This window comes from Gekko japonicus, unplaced genomic scaffold, assembly GCF_001447785.1.
Source record: "Gekko japonicus isolate JY-2015 unplaced genomic scaffold, Gekko_japonicus_V1.1 scaffold1196, whole genome shotgun sequence".
In the NCBI taxonomy this organism is placed as follows: domain Eukaryota; kingdom Metazoa; phylum Chordata; class Lepidosauria; order Squamata; family Gekkonidae; genus Gekko; species Gekko japonicus.
Window position 1 is genome coordinate 282,958 of NW_015174308.1, and position 16,279 is coordinate 299,236.

At 42.5% G+C, this 16,279-nt stretch overlaps 1 pseudogene; it reads left to right on the forward strand.

The window, feature by feature from the left end:
• The first annotated feature begins 15,565 nt into the window (after positions 1–15,565).
• Positions 15,566–16,032, forward strand: LOC107121243 (annotated as a pseudogene).
• Positions 16,033–16,279: the final 247 nt, after the last annotated feature.

Below are 16,279 nucleotides of genomic sequence, written 5' to 3' on the forward strand. Positions count from 1 at the left end.
GGAAATGCTTGGTCTGCCTTACCAGGTTTGCATCAAAATGTACTGCATTTATAGCCCCCTGCTTATTAGTAACCCAAGCAGAGCTTAGGATTCACCGTAGAACATTTGACAGCATGCAGAAGAAATTAGTAAAAAAGAAACAGATTTAAATATTGGCTTATTAGTTGGATGATCCAAAGATTGTATTCCATTAACTAATTTACTAAACTGGACGAATGCCCTAAGCAGATATATGAACATATGAAACTGTCTTACTTGGAGCCAGACCATTGGTCTGTCCTCAGAACTGTCTAGTCTGGCAGGCATCAGTTCTACAGAATTCACACATAGACATCATCCCCCAGCATTTACTAGCTGAGATCCTTTAATTAGAAATATCAGGAACTGAACTTAGACTTTTTGATGCACTCTACATATAATCTGCTTTGAATCTCAGAGAGAAGGCAAACTGTAAGTACAGTAAATAATTGTGTCCTGCCACTGAGCTGTGCCTGCTCTTTTTTGTTTTGGATCCCAGTTAATATCACCAATGTCTTGATTGTTTTTGTTGGATCCAGCCACCAAATACCTGAAATTCCCTTACATCCAGTTAAACCATTGGTCTGTCAACATCTGTGACAGATCCTTAGCTATGGATTCTAATGGATATAATTATTTCTTTGTAGATGTGTGAAAGGACCTTAAAGTCTGACAGCAATGCTGATTCTGTTTTCAGTTTTCTGTCTGTTTTCAGTTTTCTTTCTTCAGTTTTTTTAGGCTGATCAGGAGAGGGAAGGCAGGAAGTGTTGCATCAGTGCTTGTGGCCCTTTCTTACACACCCAGGGTAATGCCAATCGCCGCTTTGGGGTCAGGTAGCAATTTTTCTCCAGGCCAGTTTGGTCAGGGATCCTGGAGGGTTTTTGTAATCTTCTGGGCACAGAACAGGGGTCACTGGGAGTGTGTGTGGGCAAAGTATTTGTGATTTTCCTGCATTGTACAGGGAGTTGGACTAAATGACCCTGGAGGTTCCTTCCAACTCTATGATTCTATTCTGGCAGTAAAACCCCCACTTAATAAACTGCCACTGTCCTCTATTTGATAGTGTTATCCTATTGAATATGAGAGGACAGACATCTATACCACTTTGACCCATCACCACTGGTCTACTAAAACAGCAGAATGGCAAGAGCATTTCTTAAACTCTGACCTGAGAGTGCAAAATCACAGAATGTTAAGTAAATACGGAATTTGTTCCAAGACACACTCACACCTGCCTTCGGCGGGCTGTACATAAGGGCTCTTGCCTTATTCCCTGCCTTGCCTTTATAACATTGTCACTCATTTACCAAGAAGGAGATTAGAGGTAAACAAAACATATCTTGGGCCCCAGTCACACGGGCCGGAAAATGCGGGGGGGGGGCATGGCTAATTGCCCCAGAGGAAAATAATGCGCAGCAGCCTGATCAGAAATCCTTTCAAGGTCCCGTGGGTAGGCATCAGGTGCAGATCAGACGGCTAGTCTGCAGCGCGGCAAAGAAGCAGCACGGTGTTTTCAAACCGGCACTTGCGCTGCGCTGCTCCTGTGGCAAACGCCGCTTCCTGTTTGTGCGCATGCGCCGTTGGGCGCTTTCCTGCAACCTGCGGAGACTTGGGGGGAAAATCCCCTTGGTCATGACGGAACATCGGCAGCCGCCGGATGCCACGACAGTCCACCGGAAACGCGTCCTTGCCCCATGGTTTCCAGAAACTAGTACCTCGTAGGTACTAGTTTTTAACTCCGCACCTTCGGCGGGGAGCCACGGGTTCACCACGGGAGCACTGTGCTTCCCAGATGTTTGGGTGTGATTGCGCCCGGAAAATCTGCGGGACTCCCGTGCCTCTCCCGCGGCAACTTTGCTGTGTGACTAGGGCCTTCATTTGTTTCCATGTAGGGGAAAGAAAAGGTTTGGGTGATCTTCATACAAATGTAGCTGTGTGAGAGACTTGACCTACAGTTTTGTTACCAAATAATTTGTAACAGAGAATGAGAAAGAACCAGCCAGAAACTGCCAGTTCACCTTATAGGAGTAGAGAGGACAAGTTTCCCTCAGGTTTTCTAAACCTATTTAAAGATTACTTGAGCTTTTTATATATAGACTGAGATCTACTCCCTAGCTGCCCACTGTTTTGAAAGACTAAGCTTCCATACTAAAAAATCAGTGTGTGACCTTCCAGACCAACATACAAACCCAGTCTGCTTCTACCTAAAGTGACTGTGAGACAGGGCTAATCCTGATCTCTCTGTAGGACTCCCTGACCATATGTGAAAGAAATGAAGTTAACACACTCCTTTTATTCCTCCAGCTACCCTGCTATCCCTCTCTGAGGATTCCAAGGCCCTGATTGGGGTGTTCTGGCTTCTCTCATCCACCAACAGGGTAAAAAGGGAATTGGCTGGTACAGGATAAGAGGGCCCTGTCTGTCACAGTCACTATTGTGTACACTAACTGGCACTGGATCTCTGGGGTCTCAGAGGTGGGGGGTGAGGGAGTGGTTATGCTGCCTGCAGCATCACTTCACTTCTAGGGGGGAAAAACAGAAATGACATAGGTAGCTCTAGGAATCACCAGAACCTCATGAGGTTCTCATGGACCTATCTAGTTGAAATAGCTGGAACTGTGGGGGTTCAGATCAGGACCTTAGCCAGGATTTCATGGCTTCTAGGGCAATTTTTTTCTGATGGGGCAGCCATTTTTTGCAATTATTATTTTTGCAATTGTTCTTTAAAAGCCACATGCTGTTCACAGAAGCCCTCCTTTATCATCACAACCATGTGACAACCACTTCTTTCACACTACCTACTAGGGATGCACCCCCGAAAATGGCCCATTTGGATCCCTTTCGGGCTGCTGCAGGCCGAATGCACCCCCGAATGCACTCCCGAAAATGACCCATTTGGACCCCTTTCGGGCTGCTGCAGGCCGATTCAGATTCTCTGATCTGAATTGGCCCCATTATATCCTATGGGCCATTGAAGTCAATGGTGAAAACATAGGATATATTCTGGGGGCTGGAGGGGAGGGGGTTTGAGGGAGAGGCTCCAAACTCACAGGGTAGCTGCTGGAGCCTCTCCCCAAGATACTAACCAAGTTTGATTCCGAATTGGCCAAAAAATTTTTTGCACACCCCTACTACCTATGACGGCGGAAGACAGGAAGGCCTGGCGGGAGCTGGTCCATGGGGTCGCAAGGAGTCGGACTCGACTGTGCGACTGAACAACAACAACTACCTACTTCTTTATCCTTTTTGTTTGAGATACCAGGGATTGAAATTGGAACCTTCTGTGTACAAAGGAGATGTTCTGTCTCTCTGCCACAGTGCTCCAAAGAGCATTCTTCAGTATCTGAAACATAATGAAGAGAAAGCTGGTTTTAAAATTTCTTATCAGTCTTATGTGCAATGAGACTAACTCCTGCAGCTGATTTGAAGACTGGAAGTGCTCTATAGTTTTCTGAATGTCTTAAGAAAATTTGGCAAATCATAGTCAAGATTGGGGTGTACATTATTAAATTCCTGAGCTGAAGTTACTAATGGGAATCACTGGTTTGTGTCATTTCTGTGATTTTCTGGAACTCAAATTCAGGATTCTCAGGTATTAAAGGTAAAGGTTCCCTTGCTCGAAAGCCAGTCGAGTCCGACTCTAGGGTTGCGGTGCTCATCTCTGTTTCAAAGCTGAAGAGCCAGAGCTATCCGAAGATGTTTCCGTGGTCATGTGGCCGGCATGACTAAACACCAAGGTGTTACCTTCCCACCGATTTATCTACTTCAAATTTCTTGCTTTCGAACAAACAAACAAAAACCATCCAAGAACAATCTGTGTTGTTTTTTATCTTCAGGTGCTGCAAGCTGGTTACTGTATGGGCTCGTGTTTTTCAGTGATGCTATTCATATCACAGCAAATGACATTTCTCCCTTCCAATTGGATCCTTTCAAAGGAGGAGCACGGAGTTCTTCCAGCTAATCAACTTTGAAGACAAGCTGCATAGAGCCACAGTTCTCTTTTTCTTTCTCCTTTGTGGGGGTGGAAGTTCTTTGTTCTTTGGAAGTACTATGGCTGGGAAAACAGAGAACTGGGGGCACCTTGTTATGGGGCAGGTAGAATTTGACCACTTGTTCCAGTTTGCTTGAAACTTAGGAGTTTTAGTAGACAGGCATAATTCACTCTGCTGAAATTTTGGTGTATTTTGGTTAAAAAAAACAGTCCCTCTAGCTCCTCCAATTCCACCATAGGGAATAATGGCATGCTGACAGAAGGAGATGGAGGGTGGGGGTTCTGTGAAGGAAGCCATTTTCACTTTGTGAAAGAAAGAAAAAAGACCACAACAAGAATGGATGGCAAATGCAGAGTTTTCAGTGGAAAGGTATTTTTTAAATTGCCAGTCTGTTACTATAAGGGTAGGGAAATGAGATGAATGCAGACAGGTTTTTTTAAAAAAAATGTTGTGGCCAGCTGGAGATCTCCTGCTAGGCTGCCATTTGAGTGTCATTTTAGATTTCAGTAGAGAGAAATGCAACTGCACAGAGAATCGCCTACTTTGGGGGGTGGTCTGTAATATCAAATCTCTTTGTTCAAGCTGCTTGAAACTTAAGGGGGTTATAACAAAAATTTTCCTCAGTGTACACCCCTAGACAAGATTAAATTGACAAACCACACAATACTGGAATGATAATGTGATTATGTGCTCCCATGCTTTACTACTTTTGTGAATCCTTCGTCAATATGTGTTCTGCTTTTGTGTGATATGCAGACATGTCCAACATGTGTTAAGTGCCATCAAGTAATTTACAGTGACCCTATGAATTACTGTCCTGATATTCCACAGCAAAGTACTTCTTCAGATCAGCAGTTTCTTTCCCCCATAACTGTAACACTTGTCTGCTCAAAATTGTATTTCCTATAAGCTTTTCTTCCATGAATGGAAAAGCAATATGTACAGTGGGAGGAAAACATTTTGACTGTGCAAGGAAAGCATTAAACAATTCCCCCTTTGCTCCTCCACTTCTTTGCTCCTTTTTGTTTTTTAAAAATGGCAGAATACTGTTTACTCCTCTGCTGGATTTCACCTAGTTTGTCTCTAAGCAATAGGGGGGTCTGGACCAATTAGATGTTGCTGTGAAGTCATGATAGCTAGGGATCTGTTAGGATCACTGGTTTAGTGGGTGGTGAGATGTGGAGAAGTCCACATAAGCGTAAATGGAGCACATTTGTGAGCTAAACCTTGCCACCATCCCTTGCTGAACTCTGATGCTTTCAACATTTTTCACCCAGCTGGGTTACAATTCTGAAGTCAGCTGGGATGAAAACAAAAGGCTGAAAGTTATATACTAGACAAATTATGTAATCCTAGGCTGAGTTACTGCAGTCTAAGCCAACTGAAGTATTTTCACTTTGACTGGGATTGCACTTCAAGATATGGGGATGAGCAGAGTTTAGTTCTACCGGCCAGCATGCTCCATTTATTTAAAATTAACCTTCCTGCTCTTTAAACATGTAAATGATAGAGATTGTTTGTATCTGGCACTGATAGCTACTGGGGAAGAAAGATTTGTATCATAGAAAAAGAGTAACTGTTTACTTGAACACACTGAGGGTGTGGTCAGACGGGGCATTTGCAATGGTATAGGTGCCGGTTGGAATCGGTGTACTTACCAGCGTTCACATGGCGAACATCTGCCTTCTGTCCCTAACCATTGCAAAGAGCTTTAAAACGTTGTATTCTGCCACTAGGTCCCCAAGTGGTGGTATCCTGAGTGCAACGGTTGTAATCGCTTTACGATTACAATAGTCTGATTGCTCTCCACCGTTGTAGAGCCACTTCCGTTCGGAAGCCCGAGGCTTCCGATTTTCGCCTGCCTTTTTTTTTTTAGGTCGGCAATATGCGCTTGGGCAAAGCTTCGCCCCAGTGTTTGTTTGTATTTTTAAAAGAAAAGGTCCTTAGTTTAATGTTTTAGAGGAGTCCAGGACCTCAGGGAGGCCAGTTTGCTCTTTCAACTTTAAAGGTAAGTCCTCTCTCCAGGGCATGCTTTTCGGGACGGGGTGTTTTGCACATGCGTGAAGATCGCCATTCTGTGGATGGCTGCCTATGCGCATGTGCAAACTGAGTTAAAAAAACAAACAAACCGCCAACGCCCGCTCTGTGTGAACGGACATACAGCGATGAGCTCCGCAGACAGGAGGTAAGTGTGATTGCGTTTCAGCCGGCATAAGCTGCACCGGTTCCAACCAGTACAGTTTATGCCGGCTGAAACACCCCGTCTGAACGCACCCTGAGAGATCTCAGTTTGTGAATCTGTGGTTTTCTCTCATAGAGAATTAAAAAATGTACTAGTCTTTCCTTAACACTGTTCTCTCATATCTGATTTAGGGTGTGTGTTTACTGTCAGCCTTTTTCTCTAACCCAGCCTTTTATTCCATCTGTAGGGCCAGAAGAAATGCCTATCATGGGACAGGGAAGCCTGGGCCTCTGCTACTGTCCCTTCTCCTAAATACATCCCTGCCTGCTTGCTACCCAACACAGTCAAAACATCTCCTTTTGTCCCCTTGTTGTGTACTGAGCCTAATCTCATAAGCCCCAGTTTGGGGACACAGAACAATGGACTGCTAGGATCCTGGGATGGACCCATCACCCAGGAGGGCCTCTGTAAATAGCCTATTGTTGGGAGTGGGTGTGTGATGGGTGTGCCATTTTACACGCTTATAAGAAGGCCCCTGACCCTGCTAGAGTTGTCCTTAGTTCTGAGCTGAAATCACAATAAAGCATGAGCTGATCACCAACACGTGTTGAACCCAGTATATTTCACCCCTGCAGGGTATCAAAGTTGGCTGCTACTACTTACGTATCAGCTCTATGTGTGAAGGAAAAACTAGCCTCCCACCATGTTGGCTTTGTCTGTTTGCCAGTGTGTACAAGCAAAGTCTTTGTACACAAGGCATGCATTTTATGCCTAATGCATACATACTTGCAGATAACAGAACAGTTCAGGCAAGTAAGACTTGTGTTTTAAGTAGAATCGGAACATTCAACCAGTGTCAGAAAGATGGCAAAGTGAGTGGCAGAAAAGTGGAAATTCTGTGCACAGAAATGCCAGTTGGAATGAAACTGTTTGGTGTGGAGATGGGCTAACTGATCTGATTGGATGACATTCTGTCAGGCACATATCTATTTTATTTTCTTCCCTTGCTGCCCTGGAAAATGAAAGGAGACAATGTGGCATTGTCAGATTTGAAGGTGTCTGACTGCTCTCAAATGTTGGACATAATTTTTATTTCTATCACAAATGTTTACTACAAAGAGCATATTTTGGGTCAAGTTGCAATTAGTAAAGTTACAATTGCACAATTCTCATACACCATGTCATATCGCTTACTGTGCACTACTAAAATCTTAAGATTGTGACAATTAATTGTATTAACATAAATTATATGCCATTGAAAAGAGGTAAATGATAAGTCTAGCATTTTCTGTTATGCAAATTATTAGAACTGTGCTTATTACAGCTATATTGGTGGAATACTATGAATACTGTAGTCACACTAAATACTTTCAAGGCATTTGAAAATAACTTAATGACCACCTTTGTACCTAGCCAGATGTTGACATTTTATTTTATTGCTTTTTCAAATGTACTAGAAGAAAAGCTATTGCTGAACAGACCTGGAAATATAGGCACAAATGTACTAGAAGAAAAGCTATTGCTGAAAATCTAGGCACAAATAGCAAGAAATAATCATTCTAAGGCAGAAAGATACATCTTAGTTTTTGTTGTTGCTGTTGCCTTCCATGCTGTAGCACTACCAACAATTCATATTTCTACTTATATTAAGAGATCTTCAAGATGATAATTTCTTCTGATCTAATTAAATTAATATGCTTTTGGAAGAAGGAGTGGGAATAAGAGTAATGTGTTAACCTAACTTTGAGGTTGGGGGGGATTAGAACTACAGAATAAAATTAAGCACACCAAATCCCATTGACATAACTTGATTTGAGAGCCAAATTATCAGGTTCCATCAACAGATCACTCAAACCAAACTGAACATCAAATCAAATTATTTCAATGGGTCTTTAAGTGCACTTACATATCTCTGAATTGCACTTCATGGGCACAATCCAGTAAAGTTAGCAGTCACTAAATCCCATTGAGAGCAATGGAACTGGAATGTCCTTTTCTATTGGTTTCAATGGGTTTCAAAGTAAAATCCCCTGCAGAGTTACTCTAATTCCAAGCCACCTGAAACTGGCTTAGACTGGAGTCAAACTGCATAAGTTTCCTCTGTTAGTCACTCACAATTAACTTTTACTGGATTGTTACAATCAATATCCTGTATCCTGCCACTCTGCTCAGCAAAGCATGAAGCCTTCCTCCCTCCTAAAGAGACTTTTTTTTTCCCAATTCAAGTGCTTTTTCCACTTGAGGAAGATTTACTTCAGTTGGAATATGGCTCCTTAGGTTTGAGGAAGGCTTTAAACATTACTAAACGAAGGAGTAGGATATAGTAGTATAGTATATATACTAAACAAAGGAGTAGGATATTGCAGGGACTGCAAGACAGAGCTCTTCCATCAGGCCTTTGAGTAGGAGCCGCTGCCACCACTATACTACCAGCGCACCACCACCACAAAGGTGTGGATACCATCAGGGTGCTAGATGGCCCTGGGACGAAGAGTGGATGGCAGCATCGTTTGGAACTTACATCATTGTTCTGGGTCTATCTTGCCAGAACCCATCTTGGAATCATGGACATTTGGAGCACCAGCACTTTACTGTATCATTGTATTGTTTTATCTTGTTTTTAACTGTTTTAAGCATGACCTTGAGCCCAAATTGTTAGCCGCCCTGAGCCTGAGGGGAGGGTGGGATATAAATTGAATAATAAAATAAATAAATAAAATAAATAGTACAATGGCTATATTGATTTCAGTGAGATCACGTGCCCCTTCAGCTGGTTAAAAGTTGAGAGAAGGTCCAACAAAGGAACAGTTTCAGTAGACTGTGAAGATCTAGAGACTTGTGGCTGTTTCTCTTGATTTTTTTGTGTGTAAACTTGTTTCAAACTAAGTAGTCCAGTTTGATGTAGTGGTTAAGTGTGCAGACTCTGATCTAGGAGAACGGGGTTTGATTCCCCACTCCTCCACTCCCAGCTGCTGAATGACCTTGGGCAAGCCATAGTTCTGTCAGAGGTGTTCTTGAAAACAGCAGTTTCTGTCAGAGCTCTCTCAGCCTCACCTACCTCACAGGATGTCTGTTGTGGGGAGGGGAAGGGAAAAGAGTTTGTAAACCACTCTGAAACTCCGAGTGAAGGGTGGGGTATAAATCCAATCTCTTCTTCCTTTATTTGTTAACTTGGTTTGAATTAGTAATTGCACACATGGTATAGTAATAGGTTCACCAGGCAACCAGATACCGTGTCAGCAGCTGGGTGATAAAAATCACACATTTCTTGATAGGTGCTGGTTATCAGAAGTCTTTACAAAAATGTGTGGAAGTGAGAAACAATGGGCTAATTCACATATTATTATCCTTACTTGATGACTGTGGCATTAGTTGATGACTTTCATGTGTGAATTGGCTACCACAACATTAGCACTAGGCAGAACATTCAGATCACACCGAATTACTTCCAACAGTACTCTTGAAAGGAGGCAATTTACTCATTTAGCTGTCAGTTGCATAATGTATAGAAAATAAGTCATCTGAGGGATATCTCTGACCATATTAAAAAAACTTTCCCTCACTTTCCCTTAGTAATTGCATATTACCCCGTCCCCCCCATGCAAGAAGGATTACAGAGCTGAGCTTTAGATTAAAGAATATGGCTTCTGGGCAGGCTTGAGATAGTTTTATTTTGCTTCCAGTAAAGACTTTTAAAATTAAACTTCTTAAAGTGCTCTAATTTAATGCCAAAAAATACAAAGTTCTTCTCTAGTATTAAGAACATGGAATGGCATGTGTAATCAGCAGTGCAGCAGGTGGTTGTAATATTTCTAAAACTCTTGCAACAGTAAATTGAAGTTGAGTTTAGCAAGACCTTTATATTGCACAGGTTTCCTTCTCACTGTGTTGTCCACCCCTGGTAGGGTTTAGTTTGTTTACTGAGGACATTTTTGAACCACCTCATAAACAGCTATTCAAAACAGTTTGAGGAAAGGGGAATAATATGATAATATAATGAAACCAGAAAGTGATTAAAAATATAACCATAGTTTTAAGTTGTAAAAACTGTTAAAATAAGACGACAGCATTTAAAATCAATTCAAAGCAGCCAAGAGTGAGAATTAACTGAGCCAGCTAAAATGCTAAGCATTATTAAATGCCTTAGGATATGAAACACCTGCACCCCATTCCTAAAGCTCAAATGAAGCAAAATGGATGTGTGACAGAATGGACTCATGAGTCCCTCCTGTTCCTTCTGGTTGGCCCCCAGGAAATTGGATCTCTGAATACCAGGGCCAGGAGGCCACATCAGGGGAAGGCGTTGACCTCTATGCCCTGTTGTTAGACCTCAAGATGAACTGTTTGGCCACTGTGTGAGACAGGATGATGGACTAGATGGACCACAGGCCTGATCCAGCAGGGCTCCTCTTAGGTTTTTATGTTCACTGTTCTGTTTTCGCCTGGCTCATTAACATAAGAGCTTGGGTACTCTGTGCTTGGAGCTTGATGGCTCCTTTCTTCAATCGCTTTCTCTTTGCCAGGTATTAGTGGCATGCTTTCTCACTTTAGGGATGGCAAGCTCAGCTGCTGCCCCTCTCCTTTGCTCTTTGGAAAGTGGTACTGAATAGTGTGAGCACCATGATCAGGCTTCATGCATTCAAAACATAAGAAAGTTCAATCAACAATTAAAAAGAGTACACAAGATCTTACAAATATCAGGGTGAGCAAGGATATAAAGAAATTGTGAAAGCATGTCCTCTAATCCTTTCTCTATATAATCCTAAACAATGTTAAATTAGGGTAGGCTAGTATGCAGCATAGTTCTCAGAGTTTGGGACTTATCCCATTGTCCTGTAACACATAGTCAAGATGGACTCCTCGTGTATAGGTTTATTCCTTCATGGTTAAAGCCAAGAATGAATGTAAGAATAGGAACTCAGAATAAAAGTACAAGGGCTTCTCCCTCATGTCCTGAGATTTTATAATCTTCCATAGGGACCTCTCCCATCCTTGCTGCATAACTGCTCTGCTTAGCATGCAATTGTTAGACAATTAGATCACCCACAAATCATATAAACCAGTCATCAATAAATACTGTGTTTCAATAAAATCCTATCCTTCGGTGTTGGTCTAAGGAGTCCTTGGTGTGGATAGTTGCTGCTGATCAGTTTGATGTAGTGGTTAAGTGCACAGACTGTAATCTGGGAGAAAAGGGTTTGATTCCCCACTCCTCCACTTGCACCTGCTGATGTGACCTTGGGTCAGTCACAAGCTCTGGCACAGCTGTTCTTGAAAAAGAGCAGTTGCTGTCAGAGCTCTCTCAGCCCTGCCTACCTCACAGGGTGCCTGTTGTGGGGAGGAGAAGGGAAAGGAGTTTATAAACCGCTCTGAGACTCCTTTGAGTAGTGAAGGGCGGGATATAAATCCAATCTCTTCTTCGTCATCTTTGCATACGCACAGTTTTGGGACGTTTAATGCAAACTGATTTGGCAGGCATTCACAGCAACCAGGCACAAACTAAACAGACTGGGTGATTGGCTCTCATATAATCACAACCTATGAACATGGTAAATTTGACCATTGTATGTGTTTGCAAGTCCACAGCATCCCTATTTTTAAATATTGAATTGGCACATGCTTAGATTAGTTAATCAATGTGAGTTTTTTCCCCTTAGTTTCAGTGGTACAAGTCTCTATGTCTCTGAAGCTCCCAACCCCAACTGAGATGAAATTCTTATGGATTATAGCTGTAACCCCAGGGGTCTTTCTGCCAAATTGTTGGCAGAGGGGATAACAGTTCTCTTTTTCTCAGCCATTAAATATTTTCCCTTGCAGATCAGGCACATTAAGAGATGTAGCAATGAACACTGTACAGTTTTTTCATCTGTCCCTTTCAGTTGCTGAGATCCTCATATGGGTACTGGGGCCCTGTTCTTAAACAAAAATGGTGAAGGGCAATGAACTCTGTACTTACACATGAACCCTGTGCTAAGTTAATTCATGTCAGCATCCCTTTTTTCAACATACTCTGTACTTCTTTGTGTTCTTAAAGGAACCAGTGCTTGTGCTATAAACTGAGAAGCATAGCTTCACAAGGCACATAAACTGCTTTGTCCAAGTTTGCCAATTTTGTAAAGTGAACATGGAACACTGCATTGTATGCATGAGCATGAAAACTCATGCATAATTCATTGGGAAACACTATGCACCAAAACACCAATTAGAGATGATGCTGTGCTATGAGGGTATTACTTAACACTTTTGTTTGAATGTGTGGTATGTGCCAGGCATATATCTGCTCCTTCCCCGTGCTCATGCTGGATGCTGCCCTGAAGTGGTTAAAGAGAAACAACATGCCTAAATCTCCTGAAATCCAGAGTAATATAATTTGGATTAGTTACCCCAGTGGTTTTTAACCTTTAATCCACTAATGGCTCCCACAGACACGGCATTATTATTGAATGTCTGCCAAGCCACAAGAAAAAAAGGATGTAAGAACAGTACTCCAGACAAGGCAAACGTCATTTATTTATTTATTTATTTAATTTTATTTATTAATTACATTTTATTCCGCATCCTCTCCCCTGTGGTCTTGGAGTGCAATGTACCGATGTATCTAAATCCAAACAATTGGCCTCACAGTGCCAATCAAAAAACCTGCACAATAGGTCCAAGTGCAGACAGTGGAGTACAAACTCAGGAAAGAACCCCCACCACAACTTTAAAGAAAAATCTGAAAACTGAAAAAAAGCAAGGGGAATTTAAAATTCTGTAATTGCTGTTCTCAAATCTCACCTTCTTTCTCACAGCATTCACCCTTTCCCTCATCTCTCCTTCAAGCTGATGCAGAATAAAATGGGGCTGATGTTCCTTGTAGCTTTGTTTTTCTAAGCTGGGTTCCCAAACTCCCCTCACTCAGGAAGGCAGAGCTGCTTTGAAATTAGTTGTTTGGAAGCAATTCAGAGAACCACCATATGCTCAATTTGGGGTGCTTTAAATAAGGGAATAATTAAAGAGCTTTGATGGAAATTCCAGGGTTATTTATGACATATCTGTGGGGGGAAAGACCCCCCCCTCCAAATCTGCTTCTAGACTGACATCTACTTTGCCTTGTCTCATACCCTGACTATTTTTACTTAGTTACATAAACCTCTGAAATCAGCAATTTACATTATAAAGGATGCCAGTTCATTATCAATGAGAGCAGTGACAGCATGAGGTTGCACTAACAATTTGACAACAGGAGATTACAGGGACTTGGGCTCTGTTATCTTAAAGAGGAAAAATCAACTTATAATAATAGCAGTGCAAAGCCAAAGGAGGGCTAACTTCCCATTTCATTGCAAAAAATGGAACCTTGTAGGGCTTTTTAAAGATGGGGGCTTTCTGGGTATTTAATTTAAGTTGTGGATGAACAGATGGCACACGGAGGCAAATTGTAGGATAGAATTTATCGCTTAAAAGGAGAAGTAATTTTGGATGCTCCAGTCACTTTATTTTGTCTGAAAAATAAGCCCAGCCATAAGTGCCGGTCACTTAGATCTTATTGCCAGGAAGAGTATGTGAAATAATTAATTGAAGTCACAATTCTTCTTAGGAAACTGTCTGGCTTGTACTCCTTCAGAAATGGACTCTTCAAATCTTACAGAGTACACCAGTTAGATCTTGGGACCCTGTGTCAAACTGCCAAAATCACGTGTGAACGGTAGGTTCTCTTCAAATCCTGTTTCCCCTGTAGTGCCTCCCAGAATTGTTTCAGGTTGGTAAAATGATGCAGGGGGAATGCTGAAGCTCTTTCTCCATGTGCTTTGTGATCCTGACACTAATTGGGGACTGCACACATGGGAACTGAGGTGAACTCACAACTCATGTGTGATTGTGTTACGGCTGACACAGAGTGGAAAATAGGGCTGCCAGGTCTCCGTTATGGAAGGAGACCTGATGCTTGGTAGCCTTGGTTGTTTGGCGCCGCTTGGTGGAGTGGCAAAGGAAAATGGATGGGTGGGGAATAGGAATTGTGCTGACAGTGCAATGTCACCTCTGGGTTGACGGTAGTTGCAGATAGAAGCAGCAGGATACTTGTTGGAGAGTATATACAGTTTATTTACAGAGCTATATATAAATACATACACGCAGCTTTGCAGCAGTTCACAGGTCTGACTGACAAAGTGCTTCGCTGAATATCCATTCATTAGGCAGGGTGGTTGGTCAAGAACCTTTCTCCATATATACATCAGTTGACCAATCACTGTTCAGCACTGTACAACTGCTTAGTCATTCTGACTCTGGCAGATATGATGCAACCTCAGTCATCATGTGACTATGTGACTGTCACCTTAGATCATCTGGATCTAACAGCAAGACATGACATGCTGTCATCTTCCCTATACCAACATGGGTTTATGCCAGAAGTGATGCTGTGGCATCAGTGTGATGAGTATTTGCATGTCCCCTAGGAATTGTGCTGACAGTGCAATGTCACCTCTGGGTTTGTGCTAGAAGTGATGCTGTGGCATCAACGTGATGAGTATTTGCATGTCCCTGCCCTCTAAAGCTCCCACTGGATGCCAGCACTGGGCTAGCCACCCCAGTGGAAATGCCAGGCACAATCTGTATGCTCTGTAAAATGCAAAGAGACATTAATCCTTGGACTGTCCAACCTGTTCATAATCCCCGGGCCGTACGGAATCTCGACCAAGCTGGAAGCAATGCAGCCCACCTACAGGGAGTGGGCTGCAGGGTCATCAAGTCTGCCTGGATGGTGGGTTCTGGTTCTCCCTCTCACTCAGAGTCCTGATAGTTTTAGCCAAGGGCACTTTCCAGCTCATCAGCAGGGAATACCAGCTATAAACAGGCGGCAATAAGGAACCTTGCAACTTCAAGGGGATTGTTCCTGTTTTGGCAGAGATAGTGAGTGTGTTTGATTCTCTAAAAGCAATACACTTCCCTGACCATGAATATGGACAGTGAAGGGAGCATTAGACAGGAATAGTATAGAATAGTATACAAGAGTAATCTTATTAATGACATTAAGTTTGTTTTACTGTATCTTTTTTATGCCCTGATTTGGATAGCCCAGGCTAGCCCACTTTTGTCAGATCTCGGAAGCTAAGCAGGGTTGGCTCTGGTCCGTATTTGTGCAGGAGATCACCAAGGAACACCAGGGTCATGATGATGCAGAGACAATCAATGGCAAACCACCTCTAAATGTCTCCTGCCTTGAAAACCCTACGGGGTCACCATAAGTTGGCTACGATTTGACAGCAAAACCCTCCAAAAACTTTGCCACTTTGCATTTTGTTGTTTGGGCCCTGCAAAATTCCTTAAAGAGGGGCAACATAAGGAATGATCAGGGGGTGCCTGCCCCCATTTACAAAGGAGGACCAGAACCATGTCTGGCATTGCCCTCAGTTGCCTCGCCCAGGAGAGGAAGGCCTGCAGGAAGGACTACCCATTTGGTTTTGTAGCTGTACCAACAAAAAATCCAGATGGCACAATGAATCTCATGAATTGAGAATGTGCTATTCCAGGGAAGAAAGGGACACCATGGGAAGGAGGTTTATTCAAATTATGGGTGCTGTTCAAGGATGATTATCCTTCTTCATCCTCAAAATGCAAGTCTGAGTCACTGTTATTCCACCTGAATGTGTACCCTTCAGGTACGGTGTGTCTGTCCATCTTAGAAGAGGATAAGGATTGGAGGCCTGCCATCACAATTAAACAGATCTTGTTAGGAATCCAAGAACTCCTAAATGAACCAAATATTCAAGATCCAGCGCAAGCACAATTTATTGCCAAAACAGAGTGGAATATGAAAAGAGGGTTCGAGCACAAGCCACAAACTTTGTACCATCATAAGCTCCAGTCATGCAGCATCCTAAAGGAAGGGATTAATTTGGCAAGAACCGGTTTACAAAACTTTTGCACCCTCCCCCTCTTCCTTCAAAACTGAATGCTAGATATGCCATCTTGTTCTTAAATGTTTTCAAATATTTATGTTTGAATTTTTATGGTTCTAATTGGTTTTATAATGTATTGAATTATTTTGTTGTAAACTGCCCTGAGCCCCGTGTAAGCGGGGAAGGGTAGTCAAAAAAATTAATGA